The sequence below is a fragment of the Pan troglodytes genome, chromosome 6, assembly GCF_028858775.2.
Source record: "Pan troglodytes isolate AG18354 chromosome 6, NHGRI_mPanTro3-v2.0_pri, whole genome shotgun sequence".
Lineage (NCBI taxonomy): Eukaryota > Metazoa > Chordata > Mammalia > Primates > Hominidae > Pan > Pan troglodytes.
In genome coordinates this window covers 18,752,393-18,764,474 of record NC_072404.2, presented here as the reverse complement: position 1 = coordinate 18,764,474, position 12,082 = coordinate 18,752,393, and the positions used below count along the sequence as shown (strand labels likewise).

The following is a 12,082-nucleotide window of genomic DNA, read 5'->3' as shown; positions in this document are numbered from 1 at the left end:
TGAATGTGTGTAACAGTTATAAAAGTGTGGCTGGATGCTCGCTTTTAAAAGAGAGGGGTATTTTATGTTTGTATATGCTTAACCAACTAGTCTAGTACATGATATAGGCAGAGAGAAAGATTTGGATCCCAGCCAATAATTGGCACTGAATTATAAAACCCTAAGAGAACAAGAGAGTGAAAATTTCATATAAATCTGTCTGTTTTGAATCAAATTGGATAAGAACTCATATCCTAGTTGACATATTTATAAACATATTTTCTAAAATATTTAAGTATCTTGAGAAGGAGGCATGCTGTATAAAACCTGAAAACCTTTATCTGGCTCTTTTTGTCTCATTGATATTATCCATGTTCTTAAGCAGATAAAGTCATTCTGGCTTCTGGAATATCCCTACAGGAATAAACAGGGATATCTCAAGATGGCAAGATTTTGGTGGATTGTACATAAGTAGATAACTTGTATTTTCAGATCGTTCTTAGAAGAGCCCACAGGCAAATAAGTCTTCGAATCGTACAAAGATATTTAAGTCAGTTTCACATAGGATGAACTGTACAGACTTGTCGAGTTCCTGGCTGAGTTTTCACGTGTCCTTCATTAAGTACATGGATCAGCCTGAAAGGAAGTCAGGTTCTGCTTGTGCAATCTAGTGTGTTTATACCTTTCTGTTTGACAAGGAGGCTTTTTGTTGTCTAACTCTGCCTGTTCACACAAGTGAAGGACAGATATAATCTCAAACTCATATACCTAGCAGAAAAAGAAAATAAAATTGAAATCTACGTATGCAGAGTTTGATTTCCTATCTTGTTTTTTTTTTTTCAGATAACTCCCAGATGTTCTCTCATTTAGCAGAAATTGTACAGACAATTATAAATATGTCTATTCATTAAGAGCATCAACATATTTAATGATATTGGTGCATTCACCAGTTATATTTATATTGTGCTTTTCTTCAGTTTTCCAAATATTTTGAAATATTACAAAATAAATAATGTACATTAAAGAAACTTAGAAATATAGGTAGGAAAATAAATCACCCCAGTCTCATCACTCACCTGGTCGTGCTGACATTTTAGAAACTTTTCAGACTTTTCTCCTATGTAAATATATCATCATTTTCATCATATCGTAGATAACCTTAACATATTTTTTAATCTTACATGCATTTCTTCCATGTATTCATTTGTTTCCTCACTCTTTCATTTATTGCACTCAGAAATGTATATTAGGCACATAACACAGATTAGTACTCTGCTAGATGCTGAAGATTAAACAAGGAAAAATGTAGTTCTCATGTTCATGGAGAACATGCCCAGGGAAAATAAAGACTTCTGCATTAGAACTTTCCAAACAGTTTGATAAGTGCTGGAATAAAAAACTATATTACAACAGCAGGTAGGCAGAGTTCCTCCTGGTAGGGGAAAAGCATGTGTAAAGGACTAAAGACAAGAGAGGGCATGACTTCAGAAAACCGAAAATAAATTCCATATAACTGGAACATAAAGTTTCAGTTGAGGGGATACAGGCAACAGAAATGACTAGAAATGCAGCTGTGCCAGATCACTCCTATATTCATTTAGCAAATATTTACTGAGCATCTACCTAGTGCCAGGCACCTGGGATAGACTGATGAACAGAGTACAAGCACAATTTCTATCCTTACAGATCTTGCGGAAAAACGGAAATGACCAAAGCCTTCAGTGATGGCCCAGACTTAGCCAGATAACTGAGGAGTAAGGAATGAAGAGTCAGAAGGAGAAAGAAATGTTGAGAGGCTTCTAAACCATGTTAAAGAGTTAGGTTCCATCATGAGAGTTTTAGGGTTTTAAGTAAAGAAATTAAATATTCAAATTCTCATTAGAGAAAGATTTGCAATGAAGAGATTGGATCAGAAGAGCAAGACTACTGGCTTGTGAGTGATAAAGTGGTTGCATTGGTCCAGATGAAGAAAACAGACCCTCAGCTAGGGCTGTGCATTGGGTTGGACCTAGCCAGATACCTAGAATAAAGATTCAATAGTACTTGTAACTAACAGAATAGAGACAGAAAGAAGAAAATTATGAGTAATACTCACCCTAATTGAAGATAATGGCCATTTTCGTTCCAAGATGGCCAAATAGGAACAGCTCCAGTCTATAGCTCCCAGCGTTAGCAACACAGAAGACGGGTGATTTCTGCTTTTCCAACTGAGGTACCGGGTTCATTGGACTGGTTGGACAGTGGGTGCAGCCCACAGAGTGTGAGTTGAAGCAGGGCAGGGCATCACCTCACCTGGGAAGCACAGGGAGTCAGGGAATGCCCTTTCCTAGCCAAGGGAAGCCGTAACAGACAGTACCTGGAAAATTGGGACACTCCCGCCCTAATACTGCGCTTTTCCAACAGTCTTAGCAAACGGCACACCAGGAGATTATATCCCATGCATGGCTTGGCGGGTCCCACGCCCATGGAGCCTTGGTCACTGGTAGCACAGCAGTCTGAAATCTAACTGCGAGGCGGCAGTGAGGCTGAGGGAGGGGTGTCCGCCATTGCTGAGGCTTGAGTAGGTAAACAAAGTGGCCAGGAAGGTCGAACTGGGTGGAGTCCACCGCAGCTAATGAGGCCTGCCTGCCTCTGTAGACTCCATCTCTGAGGGCAGGGCATAGCTGAATAAAAGGCAGCAGAAACTTCTGCAGACTTAAATGTCCCTGTGTGACAGCGTTGAAGAGACCAGTGGTTCTCACAGCACAGAGTTTGAGAACTGAGAAAGGACAGACTGCCTCCTGAAGTGGGTCCCTGACCCCCGAGTAGCTTAACTGGGAAACACCTCCCAGTAGGGGCTGACTGACACCTCATACAGCCAGGTGCCCCTCTGAGACAAAGCTTCCAGGGCAAGGATCAGGGAGCAACATTTGCTGTTCTGCAGTATTTGCTGTTCTGCAGCCTCCACTGGTGATACCCAGGCAAACAGGGTCTGAAGTGGACCTCCAGCAAACTCCAACAGATGTGCAGCTAAGGGTCCTGACCGTTAGAAGGAAAACTAACAAACAGAAAGGAATAGCATCAACGTCAGCAAAAAGGACATCCACACCAAAACCCCATCTGTAGGTCACCATCATCAAAGACCAAAGGTAGATAAAACCACAAAGATGGGGAGAAACCAGAATAGAAAAGCTGAAAATTCTAAAAACCAGAACCCCTCTTATCCTCCAAAGGATCGCAGCTCCTCGCCAGCAACAGAACAAAGCTGGATGGAGAATGACTTTCACAGGTTGACAGAAATAGGCTTCAGAAGATCAGTAACAACAAACTTCTCCAAGCTAAAGGAGTATGTTCAAACCCATCGCGAGGAAGCTAAAAACCTTGAAAGAAGATTAGAAGAATGGCTAACTGGAGTAAACAGCATACAGAAGACCTTAAATGACCTGACAGAGCTGAAAAACATGGCACGAGAACTACGTGACGCAAGCACAAGCTTCAAAAGCTGATTCGATCAAGTGGAAGAAAGGGTTTCAGTGATTGAATATCAAATTAATGAAATGAAGTAAGAAGAGAAGTTTAGAGAAAAAAAGAGTAAAAACAAACGAACAAAGCCTCCAAGAAATAGGGGACTATGTGAAAAGACCAAATCTAGGTTTGATTGGTGTAACTGAAAACGACGGGGAGAATGGAACCAAGCTAGAAAAACACTCTTCAGGATATTATCCAGGAGAACTTCCCCAACCTAGCAAGGCATGCCAACATTCAAATTTAGGAAATATAGAGAATGCCACAAAGATTCCTCGAGAAGGGCAACCACAAGACACAAAATCGTCATATTCACCAAGGTTGAAATGATGGAAAAAATGTTAAGGGCAGCCAGAGAGAAAGGTCGGTTACCTACAAAGGGAAGCCCATCAGACTAACAGCAGATCTCCTGGCAGAAACCCTAGAAGCCAGAAGAGAGTAGGGGGGCAATATTCAACATTCTTAAAAAAAAGAATTTTCAACCCAGAATTTCATATCCAGCCAAACTAAGCTCCGTAAGTGAAGAAGAAATAAAATCCTTTACAGACAAGCAAATGCTGAGAGATTATGTCATCGCCAGGCCTGCCTTACAAGAGCTCCTGAAGGAAGCATTAAACATGGAAAGGAACAACCAGTACCAGCCACTACAAAAACATGCCAAATTGTAAAGACCATCAATGCTAGGAAGAAACTGCATCAAGTAACAAACAAAATAACCAGCTAACATCATAATGATAGGATCAAATTCACACATAACTACATTAACCTTAAATGTAAATGGGCAAAATGCCCCCAATTAAAAGACACAGACTGGCAAATTGCAAAAAGAATCAAGATCCATCAGTGTGCTGTATTCAGGAGACCCATCTCACGTGCAGAGACACACACAGGCTCAAAATAAAGGGATAGAGGAAGATCTACCAAGAAAATGGAAAACAAAAAACAGCAGGGGTTGCAATCCTTGTCTCTGATAAAACAGACTTTAAACCAACAAAGATCAAAAGAGACAAAGAAGGCCATTACATAATAGTAAAGGGATCAATTTAACAAGAAGAGCTAACTACCCTAAATATATATGCACCCAATACAGGAGCACCCAGATTCATACAGCAAGTTCTTAGAGACCTACAAGGAGACTTAGACTCCCACACAATAATAATGGGAGACTTTAACACCCCACTGTCAACATTAGACAGATCAACGAGACAGAAAATTAACAAGGATATGCAGCACTTGAACTCAGCTCTGCACCAAGCAGACCTAATAGACATCTACAGAACTCTCCACCCCAAATCAACAGATTATACATTCTTCTCAGCACCATATCGCACTTATTCCAAAACTGACCACATAGTTGGGGGTAAAGCACTCCTCAGCAATTGTGAAAGAACAGAAATCATAACAAACTGTCTCTCAGACCACAATGCAATCAAACTAGAATTCAGGATTAAGAAACTCACTCAAAACCGCTCAACTATATGGAAACTGAACAACCTGCTCCTGAATGACTACTGGGTACATAATGAAATGAAGGCAGAAATAAAGATGTTCTTTGAAACCAATGAGAACAAAGACACAACATAATAGAATCTCTAGGACACATTTAAAGCAGTGTGTAAAGGGAAATTTATAGCACTAAATGCATGCCCACAAGAGAAAACAGGAAAGATCTAAAATTGACACCCTAACATCACAATTAAAAGAACTAGAGAAGCAAGAGGAAACACATTCAAAAGCTAGCAGAAGGCAAGAAATAACTACGATCAGAGCGGAACTGAAGGAGATAGAGACACAAAAAAACCTTCAAAAAATCAATGAATCCAGGAGCTGGTTTTTGGAAAATATCAACAAAATTGATAGACCGCTAGCAAGACTCATAAAGAAGAAAAGAGAGAAGAATCAAATAGATGAAATAAAAAATGATAAAGAGGATATCACCACAGATCCCATAGAAATACAAACTACCATCAGAAAATACTATAAACATCTCTACACAAATAAACTAGAAAATCTAAAAGAAATGGATAAATTCCTGGACACATACACCCTCCCAAGACTAAACAAGGAAGACGTTGAATCCCTGAATAGACCAAAAACAGGCTCTGAAATTGAGGCAATCATTAAGAGCCTACCAACCAAAAAAAGTCCAGGACCAGACGGATTCATGGCCGAAGTCTACCAGAGGCACAAAGAGGAGCTGGTACCATTCCTTCTGAAACTATTCCAATCAATAGAAAAAGAGGGAATCCTCCCTAACTCATTTTATGAGGCCAGCATCATCCTGATACCAAAGCGTGACAGAGACACAACAAAAAAAAGAGAATTTTAGACCAATATCCCTGATGAACATTCATGCAAAAATCCTCAATAAAATACTGGCAAACCGAATCCAGCAGCACATCAAAAAACTTATCCACCATGACCAAGTGGGCTTCATCCCTGGGATGCAAGGCTGGTTCAACATATGCAAATCAATAAACGTAATCCAGCATATAAACAGAATCAAAGACAAAAACCACATGATTATCTCAATAGATGCAGAAAGGCCTTTGACAAAATTCAACAGCCCTTCATAAAAACTCTCAATAAATTAGGTATTGATGGGACATATCTCAAAATAGTAAGAGCTATTTATGACAAACCCAAAGCCAGTATCATACTGAATGGGCAAAAACTGGAATATTCCCTTTGAAAACCGGCACAAGATAGGGATGCCCTCTCTCACCACTCCTATTCAACATAGTGTTAGAAGTTCTAGCCAGGGTAATCAGGCAGGAGAAAGAAATAAAGGGTATTCAATTAAGAAAAGAGGAAGTAAAATTGTCCCTGTTTGCAGATGACGTGACTGTATATTTAGAAAACCCCATCGTCTCAGCCCAAAATCTCCTTAAGCTGATAAGCAACTTCAGCAAAGTCTCAGGATACAAAATCAATGTGCAAAAATCACAAGCATTCTTATACACCAACAACAGACAAACAGAGAGCCAAATCATGCATGAACTCCCATTCACAATTGCTTCAAAGAGAATAAAATACCTAGGAATCCAACTTACAAGAGATGTGAAGGACCTCTTCAAGGAGAACTACAAACCACTGCTCAACGAAATAAAAGAGGACACAAACAAATGGAAGAACATTCCATGCCCATGGATAGGAAGAATCAATATCGTGAAAATGGCCATACTACCCAAGGTAATCTATAGAAAAACAAATGTATTCTAGACATGGTAAGAATACTTTATCCTCTCTTTTATCCTTTTGTTGTTTATTTATGTAATACACAAATGTATTATCATAAAAGAATCACATAACTCAGTTATACAGAACAAAACATGAAAATCACTTTACATTATTATAAACCTCTGACTTTCCTGGAAAAAAACCACTATCAACAATTTAAGGTAACCCTCTATCTAACTGTTCCCCCTTTCCCATTTTCGTGAACTATTAAATACCTAGGAATTTAATGTAGTCACTAACCTCCAAGGAATAATAAAGAATCTGCACACATTGACTGCAGGCTTCTACACAATACTTCTTTTGAAATTTTAAAATAATTGTATTAATATTTAGAATGTATAAAAACATATTTTTATAAAGTAGCAAATCCTTGTGTCCTGACCCCTTTGTTTAAGCCATGAAACACAACCAAAATATTTGAAAGTCTGTGGATACCATTTCCCCACCCAACTCCTCCATCCCAGAGGTAATTGTTCTTATGAAATTATGGTTTCTCATTCGTGTGCATTTATTTACATTTACAGAATAACAATGTTATCACTAAAAATGTATTTTTTATATTTTAACTTATATTAATGACATTAAAAACCTATATTCATCTACAGCTTTTTTCTCTCTCATTCAGAATTATGCTTGCAAGTTTCATCAATGTTAATCCATGTAGCTGTAGCTTATTTATCTTCACTGCTGAATAGTATTCCATTGTGTGCGTGTGTGTGCGCAGATGTGTGTATATATGCATACATATATCTTGATGTTTCAAATATTTACCATTAAAATAAAGCTCATATATACACCATTCTTTATTGTGTAAATATTTCTCTTTAGAGCTCACAAGTGGAATAAGTTGGGACATGGGATGCATATGTCTTCAGCTTTGCCTAAGATAGTCAAATTTTACTCCAAAGGTAACCAATTTATCTCTCTACATAAGGTGCATGAGAATTCCCTTTGCTCCATATACTCCCTAAAAACTGTCTGACTTAGAAATTTTTTCACGAATTTGACTCATAAGAAATAATGTTTTTAACGTACATTTTTCTGATAATTTCTGTAAAGCAATATCTCTCAATGATAAAATTTTGATACAAAAATATGCAAGGGTCACGTATTTATTAATATCTGTTGCATAAAAGGAGAAAAAGTGCATATATTAAATATGATTCCATTTTGCTTAACAGAAAATTTAGATGCTTGTATAGTTGTTAACAAAAACCAAGAATTGATGCATTTATGCGACCACTTTCAGTCTTGGAGACTACTGATTCCACTTTATCGATTAGATTTTTGTGGTCAGAATTCTACTAGAAATTGTTAGAAACTTAAAATGTAATAATGTTATTTATATGCACACTATGTTGTATGGATTAAATCCTGGACAAAATTAGCCAAAGTAAGAGAAATCTATATGACATAAAATCTTAGAACCAATGCTCTCAGAAATATCTTCCTTATTTGTCATTGCTATATCTACTAAACAAGAGTTGTGTCCATCTGTTTATTTGCTTGAATCATTTGGAGATTATTCTTGCAAGTTGTACTCCTCTTTTGCTGTATGAACATTAACTTTGGTGGAGAAAAAAGGAAGTATGATGATCTACATTTAAATCTATTTTCTCTTTTTTTGCAGGTAGATTATTTAGTTTGAAAAATAGCCATATTTTTTAGTTCATGTGCAGATACAGTGCCACTGTTAATCTCAGTTCTTTAGGGCTTTTGAAACAACAATATTGACAGACCAAATGATACCTCTCAATATATACCTTCAGATATAACTTCAGCCCATGGCTGCCTCATTTTTTTATTTCCTGAGGTCATTTTTTCTTACTAAGAAATCTCCCCAGGCATCCAACCTTCCCATGATACTGGATAGCTACTTTACAAGAACATTATACATGTTTATATACAAAATATTATACGTTGAATATTTTATATATATAAGAATATATAATATATATTTCCGTAATCTTATTTTCTATAGTCTGCATATTTTCCAGCACTCCTCTCTTCCTATATTACATATATACTAAATACTGTACAATGTGTATTTTTCCTTGTAAATATTTTATCAGCAAGATGAGGTTCCTTTGTAAGTCTGTTACAAATTTAATATTTATGATTGATAGGATAGACAAGTATTCTAACAGCACGTACTTACTTTTAAGAAACTAGAACTCTTTCAATGGTTTACAACCTCTTCAACTGTTTAAGATTGATGAAGACAACTGCATCAACTTTTTCCATGCAAAATTTAAAATAACACATAAATTAGGAGGGACTTTGCTCAGAAATCATATAAAAATTATTAAAATAGTTATTAACACTCACCACTGAGAAGAGATGCTTTGGAGAACAAGGTAAAACCACCAGTCATGGCCACTACACCACTTACCTAACCACTAAACCAAGGCCCATGTGTCTGAAAATATTTCTGCCCAACTTCTTCCTTTTGAAATCAAAAGGTCTTATTCAAATTATCCTTCAAAGTAATGTGTGTGAGCATACACAAACACACAGACACACACACACACTCATGTTTTTGACACCAATTTTTATACTGTTTATTGAGAGATTTTTGAAACGTTTAAAAACTTAAACTTGAGAAAGCATCTTGATGAGTCAAGCTATTTCTACCATTATTACTAGATTGTCCCCAAAACTAAATTCATGCATAAATGCATATAATATTTAAAATTTTTTCTTTGTGTTAAATGCATCTTGATTTAAAATTATGTGCACTGCATTTTCAGGTATTTTTCCAATGTTCTAACCAAATAATTCCTCACACACACAGATATAATCTTTATGTTTGCAGCCCAACCACTCACCTCTGCAAATAGGCTACTGGCCATATTGCACAAACAGTCTTCAAATTTATTTTTTACAAGAGAAGAAGAACACGGTACCATAATCCTGCATATGTAACAATATCTCTCAATTTAAGAACAAAAGCCTCAGGATTGAACCACATCTATGTGTCAGATTGCTTTGTAGTAGAAACCCTGGCCACAGACAGTGTTTTAGGAGAAAACAAAAATGAAAACATTTATTATTTCACATTGCCAACAATATAAAACTTTTTAAGTCACTCCATATTTTTAAAACAGTATTGCCATAGATTAGTATGTCGTACAAATTTCATGAACTTCCACATTTTATGTTCTAATTTTTTCAGTACCTGAGGTTTTGTTCCAAAATAAAATCCAAAATAACAAGTAGAAAAACAGGCTCATTGTGATAATACAATTATCTGGTTCATTGTGATAATACAATAGAGTAATATGTACCATTATATATAGTCATGTATATGTATAAAGTTTCTTTTTTAAGACACTTTCCTGTAATATTTTTAAAGCTTTCCATATCAAAGTAAGAGCTTGCATTTCTTAATGATAATATTAATATAGCATAAGAAAATGTGCTGGAATTACAATAATGCAGACATAAATCTATTTTCATTTAATTTTTCTATAGAGATACAATACGGCACGACAAAGCAAGTTATTTCCAAGGGCACTGCCCCTGACCCCTCCAGATCTCACGTCCTCACATTTCAAAACAACCTCAGCCTGGACTTCATCGTCCATATCACTATCGGCGTTTTGGGCAAAGCTGTTAAACAAGTCTCTAGGAAGTTCCAAACTTTCCCACATTTTCCTGTCTTCTTCTGACCCCTCCAAACTGTTCCCACCTCTGCCTATTACCCAGTTCCAAAGTCGCTTCCACATTTTCAGGTATCTTTTCAGGAACACCCCACTCTACTGGTACCAACTTACTGTATTAGTCCGTTTTCATGCTGCTGATAAAGACATACCCGAGACTGGGAAGAAAAACGGGTTTAATTGGACTTACAGTTTCACATGGCTGGGGAGGCCTCAAAATCATCACGGCAGGCAAAAAAGACTTCGTACATCGCGGCAGCAAGAGAAAATGAGAGACGAAGCAAAAGCGGAAACCCCCGATAAACGCATCAGATCTCGTGAGACTTACTCACTATCACGAGAATAGCACGGGAAAGAGAGGCCCCGTGATTTAATTAGCTCCTCCTGGGTCCGACACACAACACGTGGAAATTCTGGGAGATACAATTCAAGTTGAGATTTGAATGGGAACACGGCCAAACCACATCTGGCACCTAAAGCATACACCTGCTGAGCTCTCTTCTTGTGAAGGTTTTTGCTTAGGGATTAAGTTGCCCTCATCCTTTCCTTCGAGTGTTAGATTGGTCTTCTGTGTACCTGCATCTTAGCAGTAAGACAAATTAGAGATGTTAAGACATTTTAGATTTAAAATTATCTTCATTTTATACACAAGGAAAGCAAGAGGTAGAAAGTTTTAATGACTTAATCTGAATAACCCAACCAGAGCTCCCTTTCCACTCTGTGCACCCAATCCATGTTTCATTATGCCCTGCTCTTGATCTTTAAATGTAGCACGTCTTCCCAACCCCACCTTCAGTCTAAAGATTAAAAGCTCACCAAATCAGTATGCCCTCGAAATCTTTGTTTTTGTTCTTTTACCTTAAACTATATATAATCATAAGGAAATCATCAACTAATTTTCTGATCACTAAAAGTGGTATATTGATCCTTGTTTCAGTTCTTCATTGTAGGGACCAGAATTATCTACAAAAGTTATCACCATAATCATGACTCTATTTTCAAAACAGGATGAAGAAAAAACAAAGCCATATGCTAAATTCTAAAGCCCTTCTATCTAAACTGTGTAAGTTTAAGGGTCATTTGCTGTCTTGAAGCATATGACCTAAGTAGGATACGTTATCTACAGACATGCTTATACACAGGAAATTTTGCACATAGAGATAAACATACTTTATTGAAGACTTCTTGAAAGATAGTGCAAAGTATATTCATCGCATCAACTCTTGATATATTCCTCTGATAGCCAGCAAGCAGCTGAGTCACATTATTTTTTTTCTTTGTGCGTGTATGTGTGTGTGTGTGAGTTATTAAAGTCTTTGATGCTGTGTTGCAACAGGGTCTTGTGAAGTAAATCTACTGTCCTTATGTCTGGGAGAATTTCTGGCAAAGAAACTATAAAGCATTTTTATGTTATTCAATCTATGTTCTGCTACGTTTTTTCCCTCCTTTCCTAACAAAGAAAGAAAAAAGAGTAAGACATCAAACAGGAAGAGAGACCAGAATGGGGATCAAATAAGAATATATATGATATATATGAAAGCGGTTGGAAACCATGGATTTCTATATAAACATCAGGGTTTATAAACCTGGTGATCATCAATATATGGAAGAAAAATAGTTATGTCTTTACTCCTCAACACACAAGTCTCCCTATCATGTCCGTCACCACAAAAAAAGCACAAATGAATTAATTTAAA

At 36.9% G+C, this 12,082-nt stretch overlaps 1 long non-coding RNA gene across 4 annotated transcripts in view; it reads right to left on the bottom strand.

Annotated features, from left to right (window-relative positions):
• The window catches only part of LOC134810521 (uncharacterized), a 384,534-nt gene extending 373,816 nt beyond the window's left edge, over positions 1-10,718 (bottom strand). For 3 of the 4 annotated variants that reach the window (XR_010158799.1, XR_010158802.1, XR_010158801.1), the window contains exon 1: positions 10,576-10,718. This is a non-coding gene — a long non-coding RNA (uncharacterized LOC134810521). The remainder of the gene's footprint in view (positions 1-10,575) is intronic. The other variant, XR_010158800.1, reaches the window with a different exon arrangement.
• Between the last annotated feature and the right edge of the window lie 1,364 nt (positions 10,719-12,082).